At 33.6% G+C, this 19,679-nt stretch overlaps 1 long non-coding RNA gene across 2 annotated transcripts in view; it reads left to right on the top strand.

Moving 5' to 3' along the window:
* Positions 1 to 19,679, top strand: part of LOC146397604 (uncharacterized) — a 155,256-nt gene that overhangs the window by 20,097 nt on the left and 115,480 nt on the right. The window contains exons 2-4 of one of the 2 annotated variants that reach the window (XR_014824375.1): positions 9,730 to 9,845; positions 14,260 to 14,305; positions 17,236 to 17,485. This is a non-coding gene — a long non-coding RNA (uncharacterized LOC146397604). Of the gene's footprint in view, positions 1 to 9,729; positions 9,846 to 14,259; positions 14,306 to 17,235; positions 17,486 to 19,679 lie in introns of those variants that run through there. The other variant, XR_014824376.1, reaches the window with a different exon arrangement.

Raw genomic sequence — 19,679 nt, 5'->3', positions numbered from 1 at the left:
ATCTTTTTCTGTTCTTTTGAGGACCATGGATATTTTACATAATATTTCACTTAAGGTATAGCTCGGATAAACATGTTAGGACAATTTAGGACAAAGATGTTGAGGACAAAATAGACAAAATGTGAGTGTTACAAAACATGTGGAAATAGTCCAAGTTCACAATAGACAAAAAGTCAAAGATGCTACCTCTTCAACCCTTTTGAGTAATCTAAATATAGTGCACAATTTAACTGTTTCATATGCTATTGTCTCACTAAAAAATCCCATGATAAATAAGCTGGCCTGAAACCATAATATCAAAATATCATTTCATGTAAAAATTTTATTTATTTATTTGCTATTGTAATACTGAGAAAAAGTAGCTGTCTGAAAAGTGGTATAACTTTTCAAGGTGCTTAAAAATGAAAGTAGTTGACTGAAAAGTTGTTATATTGGTTAAAGCTGTAGTTTTCTAATAACCTGTCTTCTGGATTCCTGTCTGGAGTTGAAAGAGAAAAAGATACTTTCTGAAGCATTCCCAAGGGCCACTAAAACACCTCTGCTCTAATTCTTTACTTCTTCTAATTTATAACAATATAGTGTAACATCATGAATATATATGAGATATCCTTTCATCCTGATTGTTGAACAGAGACTGGCTAATCCAAAAATTATACTGATGGTTCTCAGCCCATTATATCCAATGGCTCCCCTTTTTAAATAATATTTTGAATATTCTCTTTATCATGTGAAAGTTAAATTCACAGTTAATATAATCTATCTACACAATAAGAAAATTAATTAATCAATATATGTAACCTAATATAAAAGAGAAAAAAAAGAGACCGTCCTTCAATGTACAAATGTTCCATCCCCTTAAGTACTAGCCTATATAACAAAGAGGACAATTGTATGTACAATACAATTGCACCATATGTATAATAACTGTGTATATAACTATAACCACAAACCTGAGCTGATGAAATATGCCTTAATGCCAAATCGAATATTGTAAGTAGCACTGTCATTGTAAATTTCAGCAATGGTGAACATTCTTAGCTAAGTCTTCCCTCAATTTATACAATAATAGCTTTGTTGGAAAATTCAATATATGTTCAACTTGCAAGAAATGCAGTTTGTGTATGTGTGTGTGTGTGTGTGTGTGTGTGTGTGTGTTTGTGTAGATTTTTTTAGCTGCACCCGTGGCATGTAGAAGTTCTCAGGCCAGGGATCACACCCAAGCCACAGCAGCCACAGGAATGACAATGCCAGATCCTTATCTGCTAGGCAACCATGGAACTCCTATATATATATATATATATATATATATATTTAATGTATAGAATGAAGTTGTTTCCAAGTCTAATTGTTGTAAGAAGATTTTTAATTTATAGGAAAATTTGGTGGTACATGGTTAAGGTCTTATAGGATGTGGGACAATTCTTCATTGTGCAGGGCATCTAACAGCCCTGCTTCTACTGGAATGAATCCCAGGATCATCTACTAATCATTGTGACAAACAACCTTACTTTCCCTCTCCCTCCAATATTTCCGAAAATTCCCCTAGAGGGTGGTACTACCCTAAGGCAAAACCACTGATTTATATCCTGTAGATTTCAATTACAAGTGCCATTAAAGTGAGTAGTAATCAGACAAGAAATATTCTTAAGAGGAGAGAAAAGTGCCAAAAAACTCCAATATATTAAATGGATTAAAGAATCCCCATTTCTTCTCATTGCCAAAAAGATGCAGTAAGCAAGATGCTACTATGTACTTAATAGTCATCTAGGAGAGGTTTCTGGGATGGCAACAGATATCTGAGAGGCTAGGAATTTTTGCCTAAAGAAAATAATATCCAATGATGTTGCTAAATTTATTACATAGAACGAAATTTTTTTCCCGTTACACTTTAGGTAACAATTTGTGATTTTTCAGTTAATAGTTTAGCTGTACCCCCAAAATAGTTATCAATAGTGTAAAATACTTTAGGGAATATTACTAAAGCTAATTGCAATGTGGAGGCTACTTTTGACCTCAGGGAGAACAATTTTCATGGATTTGGTATTGCCATAGGAGGTATGCTTGGGTGACAAAGATGGAGATACAGAAGCCTGGTCGTGAAAATAAGAAAAAAATATCTTTTATTAATCAGTCTTTTGTCAGTGTAATTTGCAGGTCTCCTAACACTGAACATAAGAGGGTAGGAAAGAAGAATTGTTCTACTCTGACAATAACATACTAACTAGAGGGAAGTGAGAACAAGAGAGCATTTTTTGTTTGTTTGTTTTCAAAGATAGAAGAAACTTAAACAGGTTTATTTTGTTTTTATTTAATTTTTTAATTGTAATTTCCCCAATACAATTTTTTTTTCTACTGTACAGCATGGTGACCCAGTTACACATACACATATACATTCTTTTTTCTCCCACTATCATGCTCCATCACAAGTGACTAGACATTGTTCCCAGTGCTACACAGCTGGATCTCATTGCTAATCCATTCCAAAAGCAATAGTTTTTATCTATTAACCCCAAGCTCCCAATCCATCCCACTCCCTTCCCCTCCCCCTCAACAATCATAAGTTTATTCCAAAGTCCATGATTTTCTTTTTTTGCGGAAAGGTTCATTTGTGCCGTATATTAGATTCCGGATATAAGTGATATCATATGGTATTTGTCTTTCTCTTTCTGACTTACTTCACTCAGTATGAGAGTCTCTAGTTCCATCCATGTTGCTGCAAATGGCATTATTTTGTTCTTTTTTATGGCTGAGTGGTATTCCATTGTGTATATATACCACATCTTCCCAATCCAATCATCTGTTGATTTCAAATGATGCAACTGACAGGGCTTAATCTCTAAAATATACAAGCAACTTATATAACTCAGCAGCAAAAAAGCCAATAAACCAATGGAGAAATGGGAAAAAGATCTGAATAGACATTTCTCCAAGGAAGATACACAGATGGCCAAGCACATGAAAAAATGCTCAACATCCCTGATTATTAGACAAATGCAAATAAAAACTACCATGAGATACCACCTCACACCAGTCAGAGTGGCCATCATTAATAAATGCACAAATAACAAGTGCTGGATGGGGTGTGGAGAAAAGGGTGGGAACGAAAGCTGGTCTAACCACTATGGAGAACAGTATGGATTTACCTTAGAAAACTATATATAGAAGTACCATATGACACAGCAGTCCCACTCTTGGGCATATATCCAGACAAAGTTTCCTTAAAAAAGACACATGCACCTGCATGTTCAATGTAGCACAATTCACAATAGCCAAGACATGGAAGCAACCCAAATGTCCATAAACAGGTCTTTTTTCTATGAGAAAAGTGTCAGTAGAAAGGAAGTGCTTGAGATAATGGAGAATAGAGCTGATCAATGAAAGGTGCTCATAGCAGGATGAAATGGGAAGGCATGATTAAGAGATTTCTCTTGAACAATATCAGGAGCAACTATGGGAGTCAAACTAAAATATGTTAGGATCTGGAATCAACTAAAGGGAAAAGCTCAGGAATTCTTGCATTTTACTCAACATATTTAATCATTAAATTTGGATTGTATTGTGATTAAATCTTCAGAGGTTTTATTAACCAAGTCTCAATTAATTTTTCATATATTAATTTAACTTTTAAATAAAGTATAACATACATAACTTGTCTAAATCATACAATTATAGCTCAATGAATTTTCATAAATTGAATAAACCTGTATAACCACCATCCAGGTCAAGAGGCGGGATATTACTAGCACCCAGGAGTCCCTTCTTGGCTTCTTCCAGTGACAATCTCCCCTCAAGGTTAACAACTAATCTGACTTTGAAATCATAAATTAGTTTTGCACGTTTTTGACCTTGTAAAATATGCAGACTTATACACTATACTCTTTTTATCAGACTTCTTCCACTGAACGTGTTTTTTAGATTTGTTGTGTGTGGTTGCAAATATTTTATTCTTATTGCTGTATAGTATTCCACTGTGTGTACACACCCCCTGTGAAATTATCCTTTCTACTTTTGATTGTCCCTTGGGTAATTTCTAGTTTTAAATATTATGCATATTACAACTATGAATATTTTTGGTCATATTTTGGTTTATACACTTACATATCTATGTTGGATATAGACTTAGGAATAGAAATATAGGGTAAGTTGGGTTTTTTAACTGCCAAAATTTGTTGATTCATTTTACTAGCATGGAGAAACAGTGACATCTGGTGCATGAAACAATGAATTTCAGGTTTCAGTATATATTTGAAATTTTTTGAAGAATCTATTCACAAAGGTAGTAACAAGTCACAAGAATTCATGTATATAGTGATCTTATAGTTCTTGCTTTTAATATTAGAATTAATAAAAAATGTATTAATTCACTTTGAGACACAAAGAATTTAAGAATAAAATTCTTGAACTTGCAAATAATTGACAGATCAAGGAATCAGGTAAGATAAATAGATTTACAGGAGAAATGCTATTTTGATGTACACCAATGACTATTTTTTGATGCAAATCACTATCCTTAATGTTGCCCGCCAATTTAAGACTCTAAGGTTGGTGAAATACACAATCTTTCTAACCTAAACCAAAGAAACCTGAACAAAATAAAATAAAAATATACACAAATGTTTATAAGGTAATAAAGTAAAACTAATTTATATGTTAGAATTCTTTAGAATAATCCAAGGAGTTCTCTGTTCCTTTATAAACATTTCTATTTCTGCTGAAAAAGCTAAACTTTTAAAAACTAATTCCATTTTTTAAATATTCAAGTGCATACTACTTTACTTTCATGTTTGTGTGTAATCTTTGCTGTTCCAAAATAGATAGATAGGTCAGGTATGTCTTTAAAGGCATAATTTGGTTATGCCTACAGTTCTAGAAGAATGGTACAGTTTTTTTCCTTGATACCATGAAGCTCATCAATCAAGGTTTATCACACTGAAACTTAATGCTCTTCAACATTTATTCCACAAATGTTTATTATAACCCTCTATCTGCCAGGTATATTAGCTCGTGTAGTCCTGGATGAAGTTTCTCTTTCTTCCTCCTGAGCTCCCTAACTCCCTCTTATTCTTTACTTCCTTTCCTCTGTCTCTAATGTGAGAGAAAACTGACAACTTTGATTGCTATAAATGTTGAAGACACAGGAGAGAGCTAGAGTGACTGATGCAGCAGACAAGGCAGAAAAGCAAGATTAGAGGCTATTAATTTTAGGAGAAGGAATCTATTTCTAATTATGTCAGGGAAGGAGGAAGAAAGTGTAAAATAGAAGTAGAATGACAGAAAGTTGACAAAGATTTGGTTACTGTTCTCTATGAAATAACAGTTGAGTTTATGTTTTGAAAGTGACATAGAGGAGGTATGCTGGTAGTTTGAAGAAAGAAGAAAGTTTATGGTAGTAATTGTTGACAATTAGGAAAAGTAGGAGCAACCAGAGGAAATACGCTAGATTCCTGAGAAGCCCTGAAGGCCCAGTTGAGGCAAAAGATATTAAATTTGTAATGGGGCCAATCATTAGCAGTGTCCATAAGGAAAGTTTGGTCAGAGAGGAGGAAGACAGGTGACTTGAGCTGGGTTGAATTTTTAAAGAATAAATATAATAGAAGATGAATGAGCCAAATATAAAGAATGATTTTGACTATTTCATGAAGTTAAAGAGGATAAGGGATGTTTTACACAGATTACAGACACATTTGATGGAGAGAGAGAATGTTGATGATTCTTAAGTACTTGGCAATTAGAGGAGGACAAGTATTATGGTAATAATGAAGTAGGAGAGCTAGAAGGATGAGTGAGGTTAAGGTCAGAGGAAAATACGAATTTATGACTTTAGCACTTGCAGGGATGAGGGAGACAGGAGAGAGTGGCAAATGTGAAGTGGGAGCGAAGTCATTGGAAGTGAGAAAGTCAATAAAATGAGAAATAAAGGTATTAGATGGATATTGGTAGATAATCAGAGTACTTGCGGAACTTAAGCAAGTCTGAGTGATTTAGCAAAACCCTTAATAAATGAGGGACAGCGATCAGAATATTAGTAGGTGAAGGTAGTATTGGTGAGGACCAAAAGTAAATAATTGAAAAAAATAGTAATTTTCAATAGAAGAAAATTAACTGATTAATAAGCCTATAAAACAATGTCCAAACTTACAAGTAATGAAACGACTGTAAACAGAAAAAATGAAAAATCTTTTATTTATGAAGTTATTATAAATTAAAAAACCATTGTCAAGGGTGTAATGAAATGGAAATTTAATAAATGTGAATGTAAACTACTGGAACATTTTAGAAAGTAATTTAACAATATTTATTAAATATCTATCAATTAGCTTCACTTCTGGGAAACTATTACAAAAGGACTGAACAAAATCACTTCAGTGTTATTTAAAATAACCAAAATTGAAAAGAATCTGAGTATTTAATGAAGAAAATTCTCTTCATATAATGCTTAGAAGAAAAGTATCTTATATTTTACATACAATATGATCAAATTGTTTAAAATCAAAGCCTATGCATAAAAATGATTGGAATAAAATGTCCTAAGAAAAAAATAAATTAATACTTTTTTCCTAACTGAGAAATATTCTCTCTTTTTTTGTTTTTCAAACTTTCTTTAATTAGGGGTTTATCAATTTTTATTGGAAATACAAAACCAAGTTTACTAACAGTAGGACCAACCACCAACAATATTACCACCAACAAAAATTCTAATGGGTCAAAAATATAAAAGAAAATTAAAATAAATATAAAACATATGAATAAATAAAAGAAGAAAATTATAATCTAAGTTAAAATTCTAATAGTTTCTAAAAGTAGAATTCGATAAGTTATTCTAAACATGTTCTTGAGGAGTAAATGAAATCAGAAATATATATATTGTAAAATTTAATTTGATAAAGTATCTTTGTAAGTACCTCTAAAATTTTTAAATGTTTTGCGCCTTTGATACAGCAATCTCACTTTTGCAATTCTAATTATAAAAATTTTAGAACAAGAGAAAAACATATTTGTAAGGCTGTTTTATCATAACATTCTTTCTAATAGCAAAATCCTATAAGTAACTTAATTGTCTGTCAGTAAAAATGGTTAAATATATCCTGCTATGTTTCTAATATGGAACACTGAGCCAACTCTAAAAAGAATCAGATGTAATATGTGACATTGATGCAGAAGATCTCTAAGACATAGGAGAAAAAAAAATCAGAGGAGTTCTGTCTTCTATAAATAAAGGAGTATCAGACTCACATCTTCCTGCTAATAGCAATGATATCTTCTGGGGAAAACATTATATTTTCAACAAGATTGTTTAAAGGCAACCAAAATCAGACAGAAACTGGAGGGAGTTCAAACCTTGGAGGAAGGAGACCCCGTGCAGATTGACAAAACTCATTCTCTGTTTATCTCCTGATTCTGAATTCTGAAAATTCTAACTGTACTACTCTCTGATTTGTCTCCTCAGTTCAGTGAGGCTGTTGGAATCTTTGTGAGTTTGCCTTCCCAATACCAAAATCTGGGAATAATTTCCTGGAGGCCAAACCATGATAGAGACACACTTCATTTGTTTTCCTTTCTTTGGGATCACATACCTGTGCTACTTATTGCCCACTATCTGAAAATAGTTGTTTGCAATAATTTTTTCCACTTTCTAGTTAACAGTAAGAGGTTACTAGATCCTTTTATACCATCATGGCTGTAAGTAGAAGTCTCACCTAGAATTTTAGATTCAACAAAAATATATTTTGAAAATGAAAGAAAAATAATACATTTTCAGATAAAAGGAGGCTGAGAGAACTTTTTGCCAGCAGAATTTGCCACAGAAATGCTAAAGGAATATCTTCAGGCTGAGGAAATTGATACCACATGGGAATTCAAATATATAGGAAAGAGGAGAGAATACTGGAGTTATTACATACAGAGGTAAATATAAAACATTAACTTATTTGGTTTCTTAAATTTTACAAGTCATAGACTACCAAAAGAAAAGCAAAAACAGTATATTTTGAAGTTTATAACACATGTAGAGGTAAAAAAGTGACACAGTATTGCAAAGGATAGGAGCAGTGCGAATTAAATCTTACCACTGTTTCTTACATGATATGCAAAGTGGCATAATTCTAATTCAAGAAGACTGTGATTAATTAAGGATGCACATTGTAACCCCAAGAGAAAACAGGCCAAAACCCAAAAATAAAAACTCCACAAAGCTCTATTAACTAAACAGCCAAGAGAAGAGATAGTATGAGATATTAAGATTTTATTAACCCAAAAGAAGATAGAAAAGGAAGAACAAAGAAACAAATAGCAAATAGAAAGCAAATAGGATGATAATAGATTTCACCTCAATTACATCAATAATTCAAAGTTTATAGAATGCATAAAAAAGCAAACTCCAACTACTTACTCCCTACAAAATATCCACTGTGTAGTGACAAAGACAGTTTGAACATAAAAAGATGGAAATAAATCAGACAAACACTAAGCGTATGAGCTGCAATGCTATATCAGTGTTAGATAATACTGATTTCAAGACAAGAAGCATCATCAGACATAAAGAGGGTCATTTTATAATCACGAAAGGGTCCATTCATCAAAAAGATATAAAAATCCTAAAGTGAATACACAATAATATTTTAAAACACATGAAGCAAAAATGGCCATCATTAAAGGGAGAAATAGATATATCCTCAACGTAAGAGATTTTAATACTTCTCTCAGTAATTGGTAGAATAAGTAGACAAAATATCAGTACAGATCATCATAGAAGATTTGAACAACATTATCAATCAACATGATCTAAGTAACATTTATAAAACACCATATCCAACAACTGCAAAATATATATTTCTTTCAATAGTACATGGAAAATGCACAAGATAAATTATGTGCTGAACCATAAAACAAATATTAACACATTTCAAAGTTTTAATATCATGTTCCCTGTCCACCTAATTTCCAAATTAACTTATAAAAAAGCAGTAGAATAATATGTATTGTATGATCCAATTATACAAAATAATATTAATCTAGCATACCAATATATTGTAAATCTACAAAAATATGCATGTATGTGTATATTAGAACTGGTAGAATATAGATTAAAGGTTACTTCTTAACAGGAGAATGAGAATGGAAAAAGGGATTGAAGAGGGACATTCATGCTTATATGTATTCTTTATTGTTGGATTATTTTTATTCATATATTTAAGATTGATAAAATAAGTCTTATAAAGAATAAATACATGAGGACAGGCCATGAAAGTTCTGAAATAGAAAAGTAAAGAAGGTCCTGCCCTACCACTATGAAAAGGTTTTATATGGTCATGGTACTAGAGTATGGTTAGAGGTAGGAAGTAGCAAAAGGTAATGGAATAGAGTCTAATAACAGATTTATTACATATAAGATTTTAGTGGATAATAAAGATGGCATTTTAAATTGCTGGGTAGAGGATGTAATCGTTAGTAAACAGGTGTTAGAGAAATTGACTAAATGCTTGGAGGGAAATTAAATACTATTGTAGCCATTAGTAGTGTCCTTCATAGACTTTGAGATCTCTTTTATGGACCACGTGGTAGGACTGTTATTTTCTCACCATCTTTGAAGTAGCTTTGTGACTTGTTTTGGCAAAGAGATGTAAGCAGTAAGCATAAGTAGCAGGTATCACTTCTTGGTGGAAGTAACATGTGTCCATTTTGTGCAATCAATCTGCATATAATTTGCCACTTCCTTCCCTGCTGTTGCAGTGATGAATGATGAAGGGCATATGGAGAGAGCGTCTCCATCAGACTTGCTCTTTGAGTGGCACCATGACCAGGACACCCCCTACCTGTCTGCATTAGCCAGAAAGCACAAGGGCAAGGTAAATTTTTTTTTATATTAAGTTACTAGATATTTGGTGGGTTTGCTACCACAGCATAAACTGCTTAATGTATCTAGAATTTTAAAGATATTGTAATAAACACCTCCCCCCCCAGAAAAAAAAATTTCTTGCATTGCATGGAGACTGGGAGGCAGGTGGGAAGAAAATTACTACTGGAAGTTAGACTATTTCTCCATGCTCTGCAGTAGCAAAACTTATAAAACTATTACTTACAACAATGTGGATGACTGGTTAGATATCTAATGAATTTTTGTCTTGGGGAAAAGAATAACAAACAGAATGATGGCAGGAAGCTTTGGCTGACATAGTCTGAGTCCGGCAAAATATTACAAGAAGGTTAGTTCATATAGAAATTTCCACTTGGTGAGCAGAAATGAAATTCATAAATTCATAATGGATTCTATAAATTAAACAATTTGTAGGAATAGAAGAGAACTGCATTTTTATCATTTATTTATATATATATTTTTTTCTACTGTATAGCATGGTGACCCAGTTACATTTACATGTATACATTCTTTTTTCTCACATTACAGTATGGTGGTATCTTAGAAAACTATACATAGAACTACCATATGACCCAGCAGTCGCACTCTTGGGCATATATCCAGACAAAACTCTCCTTAGAAAAGACACATGCACCCGCATGTTCACTGCAGCACTATTCACAATAGCCAAGACATGGAATCAACCCAAATATCCACTGATGGATGATTGGATTAGGAAGATGTAGTATATATACCCAATGGAGACAACTGCTTTTCAAACTTAAGTAGTTAAATATAAAAAATGAAAACTAATTTGAAACAAAAAGCGATTTAAAGTCAGCTTGGGTTTATTTATAATTGTCAAAAAACTGGAAAAAACTCAAATGCCCTTCAGCTCAATAAGGGTAACACACACAGCTGGAAAACACTCTATAGTGTCTGTCTCCACCCTGGAATACTCTTAAAAGGAACAAATGACTGACATATGTAACAAAATGGATGAATCTCAAACTCATTATACCTAATGAAAGAAGTTAGGCTGAAAAGGCTACATATTGTATAATTCCATTCATGTGACATATTTGCAAAGGCAAAACTACAGGGACAGAAAACAGACTAAGGATTGCCAGGAGCTGGGGGATAAAAGAAGACACAGAAGAATTTGGGGAGTTAATTCAACTTTCTTAGTTTTTACTATTATGGTAGTTACATGACTATACACATCTGCCAAGACTCATAGAGCTGTACACTAACAAGGGTATATCCAAACATATTTGTAAACCCAGGAGGAAGTTTGTTTTAATGATTACAAAGCTGAGCAGGAGTAGAGGACATGTGATAACCTAGAGAAGCTAGACAAAATTAGTCTTGCTAAGGAGGAAAGGACAATTTTTTCAGAGATGAGAAGACCAATAGCCATTTACTGAGCACATGTTATGTGCAAACAAGAGCCAATCTACTAAGCATACTTATGTAGAGAGGAATACTTTATCTATCTTGGCATCTAATAATACCCTGTGAAGGAAGTATCATTCTCAGTTTAAGGAAACTGAAGATGAGAGGTATAACTTGCACAAGTAAAGGACCTGGGCAGATCTGTCTGACTGCTAAGCCCTGGTGATTTCCTCCATGTAATGCAGAGCATAGCATGAGTGATGATAGAGATTTTCAGGTGGGAAAGAAAGTTGAGGAAATTATAATTAAGGACTCTACTATAGGAGCATTATAAAATTGGGCCATCTGTTGGTAGCATGGGGATTGAATGAGCTGAAGTGAAGCTGAAGCCTTGAGTGGAGTAAAGAAAATGGAAGGAGGTTGTGAAGATTATGACATTGTTTATGTACCACAGGGATGAGACAGCATGCCATTCTTAGTTACATTAGGAGGAAGAAATCCCAATGCAAGAAACCCACAGTAATCTTCATTCAGTGCAGATTATCATAAGAATGTGCAATTTGAGAGCCTCTTACTCTATGAAGACCAATTCCTATTCATTCACCAAAATCCATTCATTTCTGTGTTTGGTTTATAAAGAGTACGTCATTGAAATTACAGTGTATTTCTGAGCGTGGGAGAAGAACTTTGAAGTATAAAGAAGAATTGTAATTGGCAGATGATTGTCATACTGATCGCTGATGGATTAACCTTGATTTTTCACAGCTTTTTTTAGGATATCAAAAAAGAACTGGAAAACATAAAGTATAAAAATCATAACTGCAAACTCCACTTCTGTAACATTAATAAAACACAGTCTAGGTTCAGGACAATCTTTTTTTTTTTTTCTTTCCCCCATAGGGGCTGCACCTGTGGCATATGGAAGTTTCCAAGCTAGGGGTCAGATTGGCGCTGCAGATGCCAGCCTACATGACAGCCAAAGTAACACGGTATCCGAGCTGCATCTCCTACCTACACCACGGCTCACAGCAAAGCCTGATCCTTCACCCACTGAGGCCAGAGATTCAACCCACATCCTCATGGCTACTAGTCAAGTTTGTAACCTGCTCAGCCACAACTGGAACTCCAAGGGACTTTTTCTATGAATATCACTTCACTAGATTGTAAAGTCCACATCAGTCTTCTTTGGTAAAGGTACAAATTATGAAGCCTTGGATGTTTTCGTGGTGTAAAAGGATTAGGAAAATTCTTATAAAGCAAAACTGAATTGACTCAAATAATGTTAAAATGGAAGGAGTCTTAGAAATCACCTAGTTCAATCTCTCCTTTTTCCTGTGAGTAAAATAGTCTGGATTAAACAATTTTCTCTTAACTCATGAGAATTTTTTAACCAATTGCCACTCCCCTTTAAAAAGGTCTGTGTTGATTTTACATATTCCTGTTTCGTCCTTTCTTAATATTGTGCCTATAAGGTGACAGAAAAAAGGATATAAAAATTAAAAGACAAATTCATTGTGAATAGTAATGGTAGATAGTATTTTAAAATACTATTATTGAGAGTTCTTGTCGTGGTGCAGCGGAAATGAATCCGACTAGGAACCATGAGGTTCCATCCCTGGCCTCGCTCAGTGAGTTAAGGATCCGACATTGCTGTGAGTTGTGGTGTAGGTGGCAGACACAGCTCGGATCTGGCATTGTTGTGGCTCCAGCATAGGCTGGTGGCTACAGCTCCAATTAGACCCTTAGCCTAGGAACCTCCATATGCCACGAGTGTGGCCCTAAAAAGGACAAAAAAGACAAAAAAAAAAAATAAAATACTATTACATGCAGTAGATTTTCATTCACTTTTGAGGCAGTATAATATACTGAAAAGAATTTTGAATTAGTAGTCAGAAGACAGAGTTCTAATTCTGCTCACTCTTTGCAGGACTCAAGTTTCCTAATTTTATGTCCCTGTTCCCCTCAAAAATCAAAGCCCTACAGTTTTATTTATTTTTTAATATTATTAAAAGAGATTTAGGTAGATAAATAGACATCCTTCTTGTAAGGTAGATGATTTAAAAACTTGAAAATTGGAATCTCTGTCTTGGAATACGTTTATGGAGAAAACAAACTTCAGTCTTGAATGGTATTGAGATATTTGGAGAGACATGTATAAATCTGTCTCTAGAGGTCTCTTCTAGATCTATAGTCTTAAGATGATATCCCCAGTGTAGCAGATGAAATATAGCTTAACACAGGAGCTCTCACAGTGCAGGGTTTATTATCTACATAGGTTCATGACATTTTACTGCACTGCTATTGGTTCATACATGTGCCACAGCATCCCAGAGGTGGTATCAAGGCTGTAAATAGATGATCTTTTGAACTTTTATCAGAAAGTAATTTAAGTAGACCTGCATTGAGTAGCTGAAATTGAGTATTTACTGCATTAGAGTTGGTGTACCGGTTAGAAGCAGAGTCCTGAAGTCGTATTTAAAAGTTTTCAAACAGAGATATCTTATGAAATAGAAAAAAATCTTTAGACATAAAAGGTTTTTCCTTTACACAGGAATGATAATGACAACACCACTGCTCTTTTACAGTCTCTCTGGGAGTTTTCTCACCGAAGCAGTTACAGAAAAATGAAAGCTTCATGCCTTGGGAAGGCTGCATTTTTATGTCTCGAGCTCTTCCATTAGGTCACACTGTTAAAGGCACAGCTCTTTCCTCAGGGAGACCTTTACCTTTTCATAGCGGTCCCGTTTATTCTGCCTGCAGCTGCTCTGTTCCCTTGTACTCTATGCAGACCAACCGTATTAAAACAGGGTAGAAACGGTTTCTATGGAAAGTGCATCACTGTTGGTTTAACCAGTTATTATAAATATAAAAATATAGTTACAAAGTTTGGGGAAAAAAAGAGAAAATATCTTAGATGGTATATCTGGACATCTCCAGGAATGAAGAGACTTAAAGTGAGACTGCTGGCTTTGGCACAGGATATATGTTTGATTTCCTCTTTTGTGGTACAGGGGAAAGATGCCAAGATGACGCCACACTCCCTGGAGGATATGAAAGGTAAAACTCGATGTAAATTATTTTCATTTACCTGATTTACCCATATGCCCAACAATGGCAAGATCCTCTCACAGAAGAAAGAGGGGCTAGAGAATAGAGTGATTTGGCGTGCTCTATAATTTTCAGTTACTTTTAGTTTTTCTCTTTTCTTTTTAGTTATTCAGGACCTCGAGGTATAAAACAGCATTTTGACTTTCTTTAGCGGAATGTCAAAAGGAGTCTCCCATGACAGAGTACTACTAGCTCTTCGCCCTCCCAGTTTAATAACATAATTTTATGTGATCTTTCCCTTCTTTTTTCTGCTTAAGATCTAGGCTCTTTATAGAAGCCTAGATCAGATTCACAGATATCAAACATTTAAAATATGTATATCTTCCTTATTATCATGAAAACCACTTCCAGGCTTAAATGTGTAGTAGAAGGTTTTGTTTTGTTTTGTTTTGTTTTTGCATGTGAAGATACAATTTGAAAATGTCCCCCAAGTCTAAATCAATAAAAAACTACTCTCCCAAGAAGCTATTGAACCAGCTGACAGGGGGCTTGGAGGGTAAGAGCAAAGCCTTGGTTCTTCTGAAAGCAGATGTAAAGAAATGGAGGATATTTCCTTGATGCCTTCTAGAGACCAACAGTGAAGAAATATGAAGTGTTTAGCAAAATTCTGTGAAATTTAGAAAGAGAATTTGCTGTACAGAGATTCACAAATCCCCAGGAGGAAAGATGACTGTTCCTGGCAAAACCACTTTGTCTCCTCCGTCCAACAGGGAGACCAAATGTGTGGTACAGATCCTTTTCTAACAGCAAGGTCTGGAAAATGCTAACTTTTGCACATGAGGAGGCTGCAAATAGAAAAAAAGTTTTTGTGATGCTGCTTCCACATTTGGGACTGACAAACTGTTGCTGGTAGATGCTAGTCCCTTGCTAAGGATAGTGTGGTCCATGCCCCCCAGCAACAGTGGTATCACCTGGCTATTTAATAAAAATGCAGAATCTTGGGCTCAACCCAGATCTATTGGATCAAAACCAGGATTGCAACAAGATTCCCAGAAAACATATTGAACAGTAAAGTTTTAGAAACCTATAGATACAATGATAGCTTCAACTCCCTTCACTGGTGATACTATCATGACTAACAGATTAGCAGCTGGACTCAAACTGCATTGATTTTTAAATTTTTTTTAAAAACCCATAGTCATTCTGGTTCTTAGCTAAGTACTGCTAGAGGAGATTAATGAGCACTTCAAGAAATAAATAAGGAAATTTTTAAAGTATTGAGAAAGTTCGTGTTTGAACTGAAAAGTTAATAGATAATTTTAAAGAGAAAATAATCACTGTTAGGAATTAAATGAGTGGTCTTAAAGATTAAGTGAAAGAAATGTGTCAAAATAAAGAAATGGAAATAGTGACAGAAATCATAAGATACAATAAAATCAGGAATCCTAAAATTTAAATGAAATTAGTTCTAGAGGAAAAAAAAGGAATAGGTGGGGAAGGAGAAAATATTTAATTTCACAAGCAGTAGGAAAAAATGTCCTATTTTGAAGTCAGATTAGAGTCTGTAAATTGAAGGGGCTTAGCAAGTTACATGCAGGACTGAGAAGGAAAGATCAGAAATATCATGATAAAATCCCTGGATTCTAAAGAGAGCATTTTACAAACTGCAAATGGAAAGAAAAAGTTGCTTGGCAAATAAATAATTCAGACTGACATTAAATTTCCCATCATCAGGAAGCTAATGGAGTTACAACCATAGACACCTGAAAGTATAGGTTAATTCACCTATAGTGCATCACCCACTACAGAGGAGGAACAATTTCTGCAGAGCTGCAGGAATTGAGAATGTATCTCCACTTACTTGTGTGAAGATGATGTATGAGAGAATATACCATCTCATTGACAATGAATCAGAAGAGAGTGCCTATGATAGAAGAGGATGAAAAGCAAACAGTTCTAAGCAGATAAATAGATGGAAGTGTTGATGAATTGATAGATAAATAGACACATAGATTTCTCTGATAGAAAATACATTTCTAGAGAAAATTTCATTATCATCTGACACCAGTAGTACTAAACCATCTCAGCAGAAAGTAAGATTTAGTAATACTAAATATTTGTATATAGCTTTACCCTCTCATGCTTACCAACATTTGGGATTAAGACGACTTTCAAAGCTTATCAATGTGATGGATGTAAAATGTATATAGCTCATTTAAAATTTTTTTTAAAATTTCTTGCTACTAGGGATGATTAATCACACATTTTTAGTATTTAACAATCATTTAGATGTACTCCTCCATGAACTGTATTTTAATATTATATATTTTTCTATTGGGATATTTCCTTATTTAAAGAAATAAATGATACTAAAAGATGGAAACTGCAGTTAAAACAAAAAACTAGGTATATGTTGTTTATAAGAAACAATGTAATAAAAAAGACATAATGCAATAAATGAGGTAGTTGAAGAGATACCAGGCAAATAAAAACTGAAAATAAGCAAAGGTATAAAATAGACATATTTGGCTATATAAATACATCAAAGCATATTAAGACATATTGCCTCTAAAAACACACCAAAAAAAGCAAAGATGATGGTCTAATTATAAATAATAAAACATGTTTAAAACAAACATGTGATAGAGAAAATGTTAATGCCTATTAGACTAATAACACATATAAATTGATAACAAGAAAACAAATATCCCAGCGATTGCCAAGGATGTAGCCTCAAGAGAGCACTGTGGTATTGAGATCATCTAGATGGTACATGTGACTAAACTCAATTAAGGCCTCAGTGTAAACCTTTATGATTCAGGCAGCTGGGTGCAGAGATCTACTCATTCTGCAGCTGCCCAAGACAAGCCTTCTATGTAAGTTTTCTTGCTTATTAAATCTGCCACCTACCAATCTGGAATGGTCTCCTCTTCCTTCAGTTTATCCTTGCCCTCTGTATGGAGTCCAGTTTCAGATTTCACCCTGAGAACTTCCAAAGTTTTGAACCAACAGTAACAAGGTAATGAATGGCGTACATTCCATCAATACACTGGAGAAGGACCCCTTAGATTCTATCCGACTATTGAAAAATGCTCCTGATGCATTTTCTCTATGCCCTCACCTACACTAGACAGTATTTTTAATAATCATTGTGAATTTTATAGATTAAAATGATTTTTTGATTTACCCTGACTTGCATCTAATTTCTATAATCTTGTTACTGTGTGTGTGTGTGTGTGTGTGTGTGTGTGTGTGCATGCTAAGCATGTGTGCATGAATATGTATGTGTGTATATATACTTATATATTATATTCCATAAATTCTTACACAAAAAAAACTGGGGAATAAATAAATAAAAATAAACATTGTGTGCCATCCTTGGGGCTATGTCCACTTCTTGACTCCCTGCTGGAGGGGATTGCTTACTTCCTGATGCTTCAACTTAATCAGCCTTGTCTCTTCCCTTTTCTTGAGCTGGCTACTAAATGCATATTCTTGGGCCCAATGATAATGAGTTTTCTAGGTCCTAAAGTGCCTCAAGTTGGCAGGGATTGTGGAGTTGATGGCATGGCAACCCCTGGTTAGGGTGTGCAGTGGCAATCTTCTACACACTATGATACTGGAGCTGCAGATCCAGCAATGGCCTTAGGGTCTTGACATATCCTACAGTCTCAGTCAGTTTGGGTACCTAAAGAACACTTGTAGGTAAAAAGGTGGGGTGAGGAGAGGTTTATGCCTTTCCTTCTCTGGAAATATCTTACTCTCTTTTACCATCCAAGGTTAACAACCTCAAAAGTCTGGACTCTGAATAACCTCATATATGTAAAAAAGCATAATTACAATCATTGGCTCTGGAGCAAGACAGATCTTGATTTGAATCTGGGTTCTACCAATGGTTAGCTGCAGATATTAAAAACCACTGTTCTTTTTCCATCTGTAGACTGGGGAACTATCATTGCTCCTGCCTAATAGATTTCCTTAAGGATTAATGATAATAATCCATACATAAAACACAAATCTAAAATATGCTAAGACCTTAATTTATGTTAGCAGTCATTTTTAAAATTGAGATTATTGAACATTGTGAATCAACTATACTTTAATAAAAATATTTTTAAAAAGAAAGTATATACATGTATGTATGACTGGGTCATTTTGCTGTATAGCAGAAATTGACAGAACATTGTAAATCAACTATAATTTAAAAATTAAAAAATTAAATTATTTCAGTGTTATTAAACCTATCGTATTTAAGTTACTGTGTTTTCTTATAATTTCAAGAATCTAATAATAAAGAATTATGTAATAAATTTTATGTGAAATAGCAGAAATTTAAATATTTTCCCTATATTTAATCTAAAGGGTTGTAAGGGTGAAAAATGAAAATGCTTCCAGGTTTTCATCTTGAAATGAGGTAAGAGTCTTTAAGAAAAAATAAATATTAAAATACAAATTATAAATATAAATTATTCATCTTTGAAGAAAGATCTCTGGTAAGTACACAAAGAAAAAGTGACTTGAATGCTTCAGTAAGTTTTTTCCAATTCATTGTCAATACCAGTGTTTTTCCAAGTTAATATTAAACTTTTAGTTTATCACTAGAAGAAGCATTTATTATTAATAGTTTAAAAATGGGTGCTATTTCTTAATAGTAAGTGATACTGTTGACATTTGTTAATATACAGTTATTACCAGGTAATAAATGGACATAATACTTGGTAGTGATAAACATTTTAAAAATGTAGAATATACAACTGAAAAATTAATATCATTATATCCTAATCACCTGAAGAAAACAGAACAAAATTAATATTTAAGAATATTCATTTGTGTATAAGATATTGTCATATGGAAAACTATATGCTAGGCACTGGAGTTCTCAGTGAATTCTCTAAATTAATATGTAGATAAACTTTATTTTTAATAGCTACTCAGCATTTAATCACATGGGTATAATTTATCTAACCATTCCTATGTTTTAGGAAATTAAGGCTCTTTCCATAGTTTTACTTACTTTAACTAAGACAGGAATGTAATATTCATGAGAATGGAAAAATTTTTTAAATATTTGGCAATGCCAGCTTAAATTAGAACTTGAAACTTAGTAGGCAAAAAGAAAAAAATCATTTAATGAGTATGTTGAATGAATAAGGTCATACTGAGTATCCTTGTATAAAACCCTATCTGTAGTTCTGGTTATTTCTTTGTTATTTCCTAAAAGTGAAACTTTTTGAACAAAAAGTAGGATTTTTGTATCTATTCCTCACTATAGGCACTTGTAGCTATCTTTATCTTTTAAAAAATATTCATATGGTAAAAATATACACAATAGTATATCACTATAAACCTAAATATAATCAATTGTTTAAAGCTTCTTGTTTAT

The sequence above is a fragment of the Sus scrofa genome, chromosome 13 (genome assembly GCF_054392235.1).
Source record: "Sus scrofa isolate SSC_HxYL_T2T_F1_AM1 chromosome 13, Sscrofa_HxYL_maternal_Yorkshire_Landrace_v2.0, whole genome shotgun sequence".
Classification (NCBI taxonomy): Eukaryota; Metazoa; Chordata; class Mammalia; order Artiodactyla; family Suidae; genus Sus; species Sus scrofa.
This window is presented reverse-complemented; position numbering and strand designations above follow the sequence as displayed.